This window comes from Colias croceus, chromosome Z (genome assembly GCF_905220415.1).
Source record: "Colias croceus chromosome Z, ilColCroc2.1".
In the NCBI taxonomy this organism is placed as follows: domain Eukaryota; kingdom Metazoa; phylum Arthropoda; class Insecta; order Lepidoptera; family Pieridae; genus Colias; species Colias croceus.
In genome coordinates, this window is record NC_059568.1 from 16,369,833 (window position 1) to 16,382,047 (window position 12,215).

At 31.7% G+C, this 12,215-nt stretch overlaps 1 protein-coding gene across 3 annotated transcripts in view; it reads right to left on the bottom strand.

Moving 5' to 3' along the window:
- The window catches only part of LOC123705336 (potassium voltage-gated channel protein Shaker), a 149,312-nt gene that overhangs the window by 136,106 nt on the left and 991 nt on the right, over positions 1 to 12,215 (bottom strand). The window lies entirely within an intron of this gene.

Sequence of the window (12,215 nt, forward strand, 5' to 3'; positions counted from 1 at the left end):
AAGATTTGATAAGAAATTCGAAAAATCAAAGTCCTAGCTGCAAGACGCAAGAGTCTTGCAGGCTATGTCTTGTTCTTGCTCAAGTCTTGCACGGTCAGTCTTGGTCTTGGTCTTGCTAAAAATACGCGGTCTTGTTCTTGGTCTTGGTCTTGCAAAAACGCAAGAACAAGACCAAGACTGTAAGACCAAGACTGAATTTGGGCAACACTATACACCACCATTTAAGGGAATTATTTTTACCTTTATTCAACTCTGTGACCTATCGTTTTCATAATTTACTATGATGGTCGCTTAAAATAAATGGGAAACTTTAAAGTTTATTTGAAAGTTCCACTTATTTTTGGGACTAGGTTTTATTCGGAAGTATAAGAAATAGTGCTAGACTTTTCTTTCTATTCCTGTTTAATTAATAAAGTTTGACTTAATATAAAAAATGTAGTGCTTGTGCTTCTTTAAACTATTTTATAAATATCGACAGCGTTGTAAATCATTGTTAATTTCTTAATTAAATTATATATTTAATTTCCTGTAATTAAAGAGGCATGACGTCACCATATTGTGTTTTAGCTTTAATTAAACTAATAATAGTCTACCTGGGTTAACACAGACTGACGTATCGAGTTAATAAATATAAACACGTCTAAATCCGCACTAGTTTTCCCCCGGGGTCGCCTATAACCGACAGATTATTTCACTTTTATTGAATACCATGTCACTTGGGAATAGGTCTGTCCCCCGGCTGTAAAGAGGTCATTGATAGAATACATTGTTTTGATTCAATAATCTTTTAACACAAATGGTAGTGGGTGTATCTATAAATTTTAAAAGGATGGCATTTCTAGTGCTATAGTTGTATAAAATATACGTATAATCAGCATGTTTAATAGTGTGTTTGATAGACTTATAAAGATGAGTTCCAAAAATATTATTTTCCCAACCACTTATTCTTGAAAATATGCACATCCACGTTACTTATATATTTTATCTTATATGTTTTTTATGTGTTTAAATGTTATATTTCATTTTTGTATCGAAGTAAAAATTTTAGTATACACTATAATAATTATTCTTCCGAAAACATTTACCTATTCGTTTAGTTCGATCAAGAAAAATTTTCAAATTATATTTCTATCATAAAATTATTCATAATATTTCGCTTATAATATAAATAAATTTCATACATACTTTAAAGTTTAAAGCATTAAAGCGGTAGAAATCAAGTTAATACGTAACAAAATTGTAATTATCTCAAAAAAGTTGTTTAATAACGCCAAAGCTACAAAGCATTGTCACACACGTTGTAGAAATGCCTTTCGCTGAAACATTCGTTGTTTTTCAAACAACCACTTTTGTTGTCAAATACATTTGCAATATTTCAAAATACTAATTTCATTCCAAATAACGAATAGCAGTTGGACAAAAATTGCAAAAAAAAGACGGTCCATAAAAAAACGTAAATCACATTAAAACACGACGTGTAGTAATAATCAGGTATTGTAATAAAATATAATAATTATTCATTAGGTGATAGATATTAGTCAAATAAAAAAAAATTAAAAATAATTTATCGCTTCCTTACGGACTTTGGAAAAGTATTTATTTCTAAAGAGATCACTGAAAAATTATGAAAATCATGTTTTCCGTTTTTTCTTCGTGTTTGTCTAACGTATATTTAAGTTACCAATTTTACTAGTAAAATACCCTTAAACTCTCACTTTCAGATATTATAAATCTTTAACTTTATCAATAATTCTGTTTGAAAGCAGCAACAAATGTTCTAATTGCTCTCCAATTAATACAAACCAACTGGAATACCTCTTAGCAATTACAATACAATTTATAATATTTTTAAAATAGATTGTACGCCTACCTGAAATTAATATATTGGTAGGACAACCTCTATAAATATTAAAGGAAGACGTATTAGCATATATAGACGACGTATTAGTATAATGGTATAACTAATACGTCTTCTCTCTTCCTTTGGGCTAGCCATGGGGCTATACCACTTATAACTCAAGGATGTCTGATCGGATTATAGCGATTCTAGGAATAATGTGTTTACCTTCGCGTGAACTAACACAGTAGATAGTTATTAAAATAATGATAAATATATTTAAAATAACTAACACGCTGTTATAATAAAATCAACTAATTTGTTCAAGCTCGTATCCAGAGAAAGTTATGAAATCCTGGCGAAACTAATTAGGATTATAAGATACACTCATAAAATTCTTGTTTTGTCACCGTTCCTTCATGAGTGTACAAAGTTTGAAGTATAGCTGGCCGTTTAAAGTGGGTTAAAATCAAGTCAAAAGGAGTCGGCTATAAACAAACAAACCAACACACAATATACAGGTGAAGCTGATAAAAGCGTGTTAACTATCTAATAATAATTAATAATGTGTAAAGGTCACAAAAAATCTCTTCCTGAGCGGAGCTGAGGCAAACAGCTAGCACATAATAAATCTATCACAATAGTAAAACCTTAAAAGACGTTCTATATTCAGTCTTATTATAAATGTACCAAGTACTATTATTGGTTGCATTGTTAGCATACAGCCGACGGCGAATACGGAAGAATGGTGAGCACTCTTACAGGAAAATTAGAGGAATGACAGAAAAATGAACATTCGCTTTTGCATATGCTACGGACATTTTATTGAAACTTTTATATTGATTTATTACTATTCAATTTCAAATATCATTTATTTGCATTAGGGGAGGTCTATTTTTTTAAGTTTATGACTCAATATTATAATATGTTTTAACAGAAGCTTGAATTAATTAATGACTATGACATACTTCTAATCTATATATATAAAACTCAAAGGTGACTGATATAGTGATCTATCAACGCACAGCCCAAACCACTGGACGTATCGGGCTGAAATTTGGCATGCAGGTAGATGTCATAACGTAGGCGTCCCCTAAGAAAGGATTTCCCGAAATTCTTGCGGGAACGGGGAAAAACGGGGATGCACGTACAAAGTCGTGGGCGGAAGCTAGTACACAATAAATGAGACTTATCCACAATAGGTCTCATTTTTTCATAATGAAAACATTAATTAAATACAACTACTTGATAACATAGTACTGGGATAGACCTCAATCAGCATGAGAATCTTGTCAGTTGTTTTAGTGGTAAATCCATAACGGTAGACTAAAAATGTGTTCTATGTTTTTCCATAAAATAAACGTGATACATAGCAATTAATTCCATATACCTAGTAATTTTATAGTCATCTAGCTCTACTAACAATTATACTGCTATTACTAGAGCACCACAGATCCAGACATAGACATATTACTCCGGTGATCAGTCACTGACAGTATGTTTAAACGAAGCCGCTCCATTTCTGTTCCAATCTGTGGTTCCAATAATTTGAACTGGCGATGACAGGGCAAACCTATCGAAACAGGTTTTGTCATTTTTGGGACTAGGTTTTATTGGAAGTATAAGAAATAGTGCTAGACTTTTCTTCCTATACCTGTTTATATAAAGTTTGACTTAATATAAAAAAAAAATATATTTCCGATTGTGCGTAATTAATAGAAGAAGAAGTATAAGATCTGGGATAAAAATGGCCATGAAGTTTAATAGGCAACATAAATTTAGATATGAAAGAATTTCGCTCTCACATCTTGAGGTGTGATCCAAATCGCGGGAGAAACTTTATATATCTACTGCCTTAACTGAAAAATCTTTCGAAAGCCACGTCCATAAATCACACGAAAAAATTTTCTCGAACATTCCACTGGTAGCTACTATTCACGTTTCGAATGTACAAGAATTTTCTCAAGCTATGATTTAAAATGCCATCGATAAGTCACATATTTAATAAGTGCGGTGTGGAATGGCATGTAGGCGCTTCATTGCTCCAGTTTGTAAGGAGTTAGCGGTACAAATAAGAAGTTCTCGAGGCCTACTTCACTAGATGGGAAATATTATTACATCGACCTGCTAGTTGTCTGTGAGATTTGTGTGATACACGAAGCTTTACTTTATTGTATTGGTAAAGCTTTGATATTCGCGTTGAAGTAAATTAAACTAAACTTCAGAAACCTGAAGCGTTGCTATTATAATAAATTCTATGGTTTAAGATTTTTGAACTGCACTGTTTGGAAAAAATGGATTCGATGAAGCTTAGAATATCAGGTCAACGGTTCCTTTGTTCGTTTCAAACAAAAATGTTTTTGTGTCTAAAATTTGGATGCATCACATCGAATAGTTGGGATGCGGCTTTACGCCCGACATATTTCGCGAACGGTGCACATGGCAGGTGGCCTACGCTAAAAAGATACACGTCACGTTTAGCCTGGATAAGGCGAACTGCGATAAACATTTAAAGCCAGGCTTACTGAATTTACTTCGCGAAAATCTTTAAAACGTCCGTTTAAAGCTTCAGAAACCGAGCAATAAAAGTTTGGTTTCTATTTATTTATGTCTACTCCGTCTTATTTCTTTCCTACTTTGAGAATCCAATAATGTTCCGTTAAACATGGATTTTTGAAGAAGGAAAATGAGTGATGAATTATTTTCACAGTTAAATATTTCAGTGAAACAAAGACGAGAGCCGGAATATACGTTAAATCAAATAACACAATTAACAGGGCGGCATGAAAATAACAAAGAATAAGGTGATTTACAAGATCTTATTAAATGTCACTCGGCATGGTGTGAGCATCAACAAAGGACGCCGACGAATCAAAGCCGATTTTCACAGATGTTGGTCGTTGCGGTGCTAATTCTATTCGAGGTACACTGGTTCCTATATTAGAAATGACGCTTCTGTATTCAAACGAAATAAGCAATGTAATTTGGGAAATTCGAATCGTACATTCGGAGCGAGAATCAGTACCATGAAACTAACTTCGAATATCGCCACTCGAGCATTCGATAGAAATGTGATTCACAACGTATTAATGTGAAAAATCGTTTAAGCACGTTTGTAATTTTAACCGCCTTTTTAACTTTATCGTATCACATTTGTTATTACTGGAAAGGAGTTAAATCTTACGTATTAATGTCGTTTAACTTCCTAATTTAAGAAGGATATTTATTACAATAAAAAGAGATAAAATTAAATTTTAGAAAGCGTATTTAATCAGACAACCGAATCCGATTTTCATCTGCGCTACTTAAAACAGACGTAGAGACATTGTTTTGATGAGGATACAATAAGGTAAAAGCACCTAATACGGAGGTATTTCGCAACATTTGAAAGTAAGTATCAAAAATAAGTATTTGTAAGTCTTTCTAAAGGTGCCAAACCACTTTATCGTTAAAAGTGGAACTTAAATTTTGTATTGCTGTTGAGTCTATGTTTATTTTCATGATATTTCTTATTTTAAAAAAATATTTAAATAGTCAGGTCGATTTTCCCTAATACGGAGGTATAATTTTGGTCAGAGCCTAATACTGCGGTAGGCGGCTCCTAATACGGAGGGTCAGAAATTATATTCATTGAAGTTCCGTACAAATAATATTTGTTAAATAATAGGAATGTGTTAGTAAAGTAAATTGTAAGTTTTTTATTCATTGACCATTGGTTTGATTACGTTGATTCATTTTTAATGTGTTTCATTTATGCTTTTAGTTTTATCGAAAAAAAAAAACACGCATATCAAATAAGAATCCACAAAAAAAGACACAAAACTTCTTATTTATTTACACAACCCTAAATCTGGTAATTTTAAGTTATATTATATTAGGGCCGTAATAGGAGATCATATAACCTAATACAGAGTTACCTGGAAATATCTACCACCGTAATAGGAAAACTACTCGTGTTTTTAATAATCCTAATTCTGACCCATCAAAAATTCGATAAACAAGAGAATGTAAATGCTTAATCAAACGATAACAGTTTTTTGGCTCAGATGTGTAAAACTCAAATCAATCGTTATACAAAATAAATGATTTGTGATACATTAAAATACACCTTCCTATTTTTACCCCTTCTAAGAAACAAACATTTTGTACTCAACCGTTTTCATATTTAACTGGATTTCTAATTAAGAACACATAACGCAGAATATGGTTTCTAATTTATCAGATTAATAATTATTTCAACTAATCTTGGAATTAATTCAATAAGTAAATAAAATGAAAGTTATAAACAATTAAACATGCCCAGTATTTTTCCTATTTCGGAGTTATGCCACCGTATTAGGATTAATCTATAAAATTTGTATCGTATTATTGCGGTATTTTATTTCTTATTTTTTGGGTAGAAAATGACTTACAAATATGAAACAAGCTATTTAAATAGTAAGTGTAATAGAAGGAAAATGCAATAAACAATACATATACAAACTTGAACGGCTTATTAATACGAAAAACTTAGTTTATAAATATTAGCGTACTTACTTTTGTTGTTTCGCGTTTGTATGGAAACACCTCTCATGTCGATGCCGTTACACAGATTGATTGATCTTGTTGTGTTGTCTATGTTCTATACTTGCAAACGTTAGTTAAGTCATGGAGTAATAAATTTGGAATAAATAGTTTACGTTTTGGTGTACTTAAAATTAATAAAACAGGAATAAAAGTCGAAAATAGAAATACCACCGTATTAGGAAGCGATTTTGACTACCGCCGTATTAGGAGCCTTTACCTTATTACTGTTAATTTCGTAAATACTTTACATTTCCAAGACCGAATTCACAATTGTGGAATTCCATAATATCAGTTTAATTACTTGTTAGATTAGATATTTAAAAAACAAAGAAATGTTTCCACTGACAGCGTGCAAGGCAATAAAATACAACACGCGAGTTTCATGGTTTTGAACTTAGGTTTTGAACAATTTCCACCCCATCATATTTTTCACCCTTTCTAGCTATATTATCTTTTAAAATATCTCTTTACAAACTGTTTTAATATTTTGAATAAATTGAAATATTGTTTAAAACTTGATTCTCCTCATTCTTGAATCACAGAACTAATGTTACTTTGTTTGTTTATATTTTAGCTTTGATTTAGATTTATTTGTATCATCTATTTATTTCTATTAACTATATTATTTACAAAGAACTTTTATTAAAATAAAATTTCCTACAAAAATTATTGTATTTGATAAATCCTTTTCCATTTAATTTGAAACGTTGTCCTCACCATCTTCATCGTATTTCGGAAAAATCCAATCCAGAAATATAACACAAGTAACCAAGAGATTGTGACGTCGACACGCTAGATAAAAATTTAATCACTAAATGTATTTCACTAGACGAGAAGATATTGAAGTAAGAACAATTTATGGGGTCTATAACATCTAAGGAGCGGGGTTGTGGCTGGATGATAAATGATGGGCACTTGTGAGGCAATTTTAAGTGATATTCTCAAGACTACATTCCGCATCTATCAGTGAGATACATTGGTTAAAGGATTTGTCAACGACGAAGAATGATGAACAGGCTCTTGAAATATGGTTAATATTGTAAATGGTTAGGAAGCATTAATAAGGAAACCGTACATACATAATAAAAGAACAACCATGGAGTTTCTTACCGGTTCTTAGATACTGCTTTTCGAATCGGTGGTTAAAAATATACAGTAATGACAATTCAAAAGTGCTTCTCGAAGAAGTCTTATTGAATAAATAAATGTTTGGGTTTGAATAAATAAGCATATCTATAAAATATACGGTAAAATATATGTCTAAAATCATAATTTGCTATTAATTATGATTTTAGACGGACAGAAAAAGAGTTGGATTTAATACTTAAACAAATAAAATTCATTTATTTCAGGCCACATAGCCCATATGTGATAATGAGATAATCAAATAATTTAAGGTAAAAACAAATTGTGTAAGCAATATAGAAATCCCTGTACTTCTGTGTTTGTTTACCGACAAGTTATACACATATTTTATTTACTCTTGACAACTCTCGCATTGTTTTGTTAATATTTTCTTATTGATTGTTTGCAGCTCTAGCCGGGCGAAAATCCGATACAGACGATACTAAGCGCAGGACTAACGCTTAAACGATTATATAATCTCCATAATTTCAAGCTGTTCACGCAATTTCCATTTCCAATAGAAATCTCGCAATAATATAAAACAAGAGTCCGAAATAAACCTTGAACTTTATATCCTCGGATAAGATCAATCGCTCCAAGATTTACATAACTGGAGTTGGGTCATGATTATAAAAGTATATTTTTATAAGTGACATTAGCTTTGAAAAACTATTCATCACACTGTAAAATATGTCAACCCGGAGTGTCGAGAGGCTAACTAACCTGATTAATTTCTAGGCTACACTGGCCTGATGGACTAAATACCTCTTAAAAAGTCTTTAGAAGTATTAATTATAAGAGTTTTCATGACAAAGGTGAGGCTTACACTTAAGCAAACGATTGACTAACCCTTTGTTACCACTTGAGCTTAAGGAGCGGATTTTAAAAGACGGATTATTTTTAACGGTGAAAGGACACATTTTTCTAGTAAAAGTGTAAATGAATAGTCGATCGTATTATGCATAATGCATTAAATTATTTGACTAATGTAGTAGTACTTGAATAATGCATTAAATTATTTAATCAAAGAGAGAAAAATTTCAGTACTACTTAGTCAGATAATTAATTAGATATTCTTTGATGTTAATAATTATCTACATAATGAAGTCGTCAAATCTAATAACTACGGACAACTTTCTGTCATATTTGTAAAGAGCAAAACTTTCCTCAATACAAATTCATTACTCAGAAATAATTCAAGAAATCCTTTCGCTTCTGTAACGCAGAACTGTTAAGTCAATGAACGGATTACACGGTATTTATTTGAACCGTGTAAAAGCCATCATAGCTGTTTTGTGACAAAAACTTTAACTCCCAAGGACCAATAACGTAGATTACAGATGACGTTTATTAAGTATTGCCCAGATATCTGATCGAAGGAAACTAAATTACCGTATTAATAGCCTTAATGAGAAATTCGATGCTCGGGGATTTGGTGCAATGTGGGCTAAATAGAAGGATAGATTGAAACGTATCAAGCTGTCACCTAATTACTAGCTATTGTATGCGACTTCGCTTGTATTGCTGTCTAGGGAGAGTGCCTAGTTCTGTTAATTACTATTATAAATGTGACAGTTTGTTAGATGTGATGTTTGTTGCTTTATAACAATGGAGAGCTGGATTAGTTTTTGGCTGGAATGATCCTTTTCTCAAATAGACCCGGGTGGTTATCTAGTTTTATATAGACTTATATAGAATATTTATAAACCGAAGGACAACTAGTTATAGGCATGCTGTGGTGAATGATGCGGACTATTGCATTCAAGGTTGCACCCTCGACTCATCACTGGAAATAAGCTGATGTTTGATTTAATGCTCGTATTCATATTAAAACGTTTGATGTTCTGTTATATTGTTTTTTTTTAATTTGTGCATTTTATATGAAGAAATAACATGAAGTGTAAATTTCATGAAATAATAAAAATATACCGTGTAAGTAGTATAAGTTTTGACTGCATAATACAAACTTTATTTGGTCTGAAACTAGATGGCGTTCTGCAACGTGCCTAGATATTGTTGTACCACATAAGCATATTTTGCGGTTTAGTATTTATCTTCTCAATCAAAACAATAGAATATACTAGGGCAATTCCAAATATATTCGAGTTGTGCTTTTCCCAGTAAATAACCTACGTTCAAAGTAAGGCTAAAGTTACAAGTAAATTGTGTTGTTGTTGTAATATACCTTATCTGTAGTCTTCCGTGAAAAAATACAATCACAAAACAAGTCACTAAATATTCAGAAGTTGCGGCAAAGCTTTACTTCGTGTCTCATAAAAACTAGGGAGAAACAAAAGTTTAGGACTATGCAAAATTTTAAAGACAGTAGATGCACCTTTTAATCAACATGCAATATCTGGGCCAAGGGGCGATCGTCACTTAAATATTTCATGTACTTACCACATTATTATGATTATTATTTAAGCAGTGTAAAATTTCATTTTGATGGTAAATTTTGAGGGTAAAAATTATTTAGGTTAATTTTTGCATGATTTCACAGTGAGGTTCTATATTTTGTTGTCTAGTCAATTTAGTAAAATCATGTATAAGTTTGATAATATTTCGCCCAAAACTAAATATAAGCTCTTCGATATAAAAAATGAAAACATTCTGTCTATGATGAGCATTATAAAGGTATTTAGATTTAGATTTTAAAGTCCAGTGGTTAAATGTCAGACTGCCAAATACTCGGCTTATTGTCAGGATTGCATGTTAGGTTACTTAATGTGGCGTTCTTCATAAATGTTTATATTACGTACTAAAATATATTAACAGAGCACTATGCCTTACAATATATTATAATAATTCTCTTCTCCTTATAAAGATTTAACGCATAACATTCTTCAGAAGGACATCGTCTACTTTTTGTCATAAAAACAAATCTCGGAAGGGGTGAAATAGGTAAATTTGTGAGGAACAGCTGACGTACACGCAAGAAAAGCCGCATACGAAATGCTGCTAGCACAAACTTAAAACAATTTCTTAAGATCTGAATACTGGCCATTATCTGAAGTAATTTGAACTATTCGAAATTACGGTCATAAACGAAAGTTAAATATGAATTATGGATGTGACTATCACATTGTGACCAATTCTAGGTTACGGTTTTAAATCTTTAAAAATTGCTCAAAGTTTGGCTCTTTTCCATTACCACGAGGTCAATTGTAGTGATAAAATAAATGAACCCCCTCGTTTAACTTCTGAAAAAGATGATTATCCGACTAGATTTTCTCGAGCACGAATTTTAATATGACCGATGTAGGTACTAAATTGTTGACAAAGGTTATTTTGAGATTGAAGATGTTAAAAGCGTGTACTTTTATAGAGTTATATTATTGTTTTTATTAAAGGTCTACAATGTTTTATATATATATTTATGCTGCTACGAATATTGTACCTACTGAGGTCCCATTTCTTATTTTAGCGGCAAGTCAATATACGAGTTTTCAAAAAACATTCTAATTAAATCATTAGAGGTATAATTTTTATAAGTACATCAATTATTTTTTTTTGTTATTAATTGATCTAATAAATTCCATCGTAATAGCCGTTTTTGAAATACCAATATTTTCCTCCCTCCAAGTAAACAATGGATGCATAAACCTTTCGCTAATAACTAGTACGGTATAAATTGATTATTTCATGCGCTCATATTAATACGATTATTATGGAAGCAATCCTGTCAGGTGATTATTCAGCTGCAAAAATAGCACGGCTAAAAGAGCGGTGCATTTTTTCTATTACCTAGATTGATTTCAAAGTAAAGCGCTCTATTATAGAATTGAGTATTTTTACCTATTAATTTTCTCCGTTCAATTTGCTGCATGATTAGAGGATTCATAGAAAAAATTACCTTTATAAAGCCAGTTCCTTTGGTTTAATATTTTTTACTGTCTATTTTTGTTATGATTATGAATATTGTTATGCCCTTTTGGTTTCAGATTCACTGACTGCTTTTTATTTTTTACATTCAATATCTAAGTATTCAACGTTATCACCTTTTCTGATTTGAGTACACAGGGAAATATTAATATTTTTATCGTTCACGTCTCCCCAGCTCAAAGTTATCATCAGGTCATTCCATTTTTCAAATATCCGGTGCTGATTGATATAAAAACCGTATACCAAGAGAAGAATGAAATTCAATTTATCACGCGAGTTTAAATTCTTATTCCCTCGACTAACAAACGTAATTCGAGCTGTCAAATCAACTGTTCGATCCATTCATGTATAATTAAGGCACACATCACCGAATTAATGAGTACGAAGAAAGCAGCTGAGCGTCAAGTTCACATATCTGAATTTAGGCCGGAACCCGCTGCCTTGATATTTGGCGTTGAAATGGGGGCGAGAAATTCATTTGGTCGTACTTAAGTTGGCGGAAATGCATCCATCGCTTCTCAGCGAAGAAAAATGGACGCTAAAATGTTTTCTGTTTATCAGGTTCCATTTATCAGCATGCAAATTAAAATGTAGTAAGGTATTAAGGGTTCGCAATTTGCTCAGTAAAAAAAAATATGTCGTCAAAATCAAGGTTTTGCCACCTACCTTCTAGAGACATAATTATTATTGTGCCGGATGTGTTTCTTTTTTTTTTAATTTTATGATAAAAAATAATCTACAAAAGCTATAAACGCAATCTGGACAATGAAAACAATACATTTATATGGCTTGCACTGCAAATAAC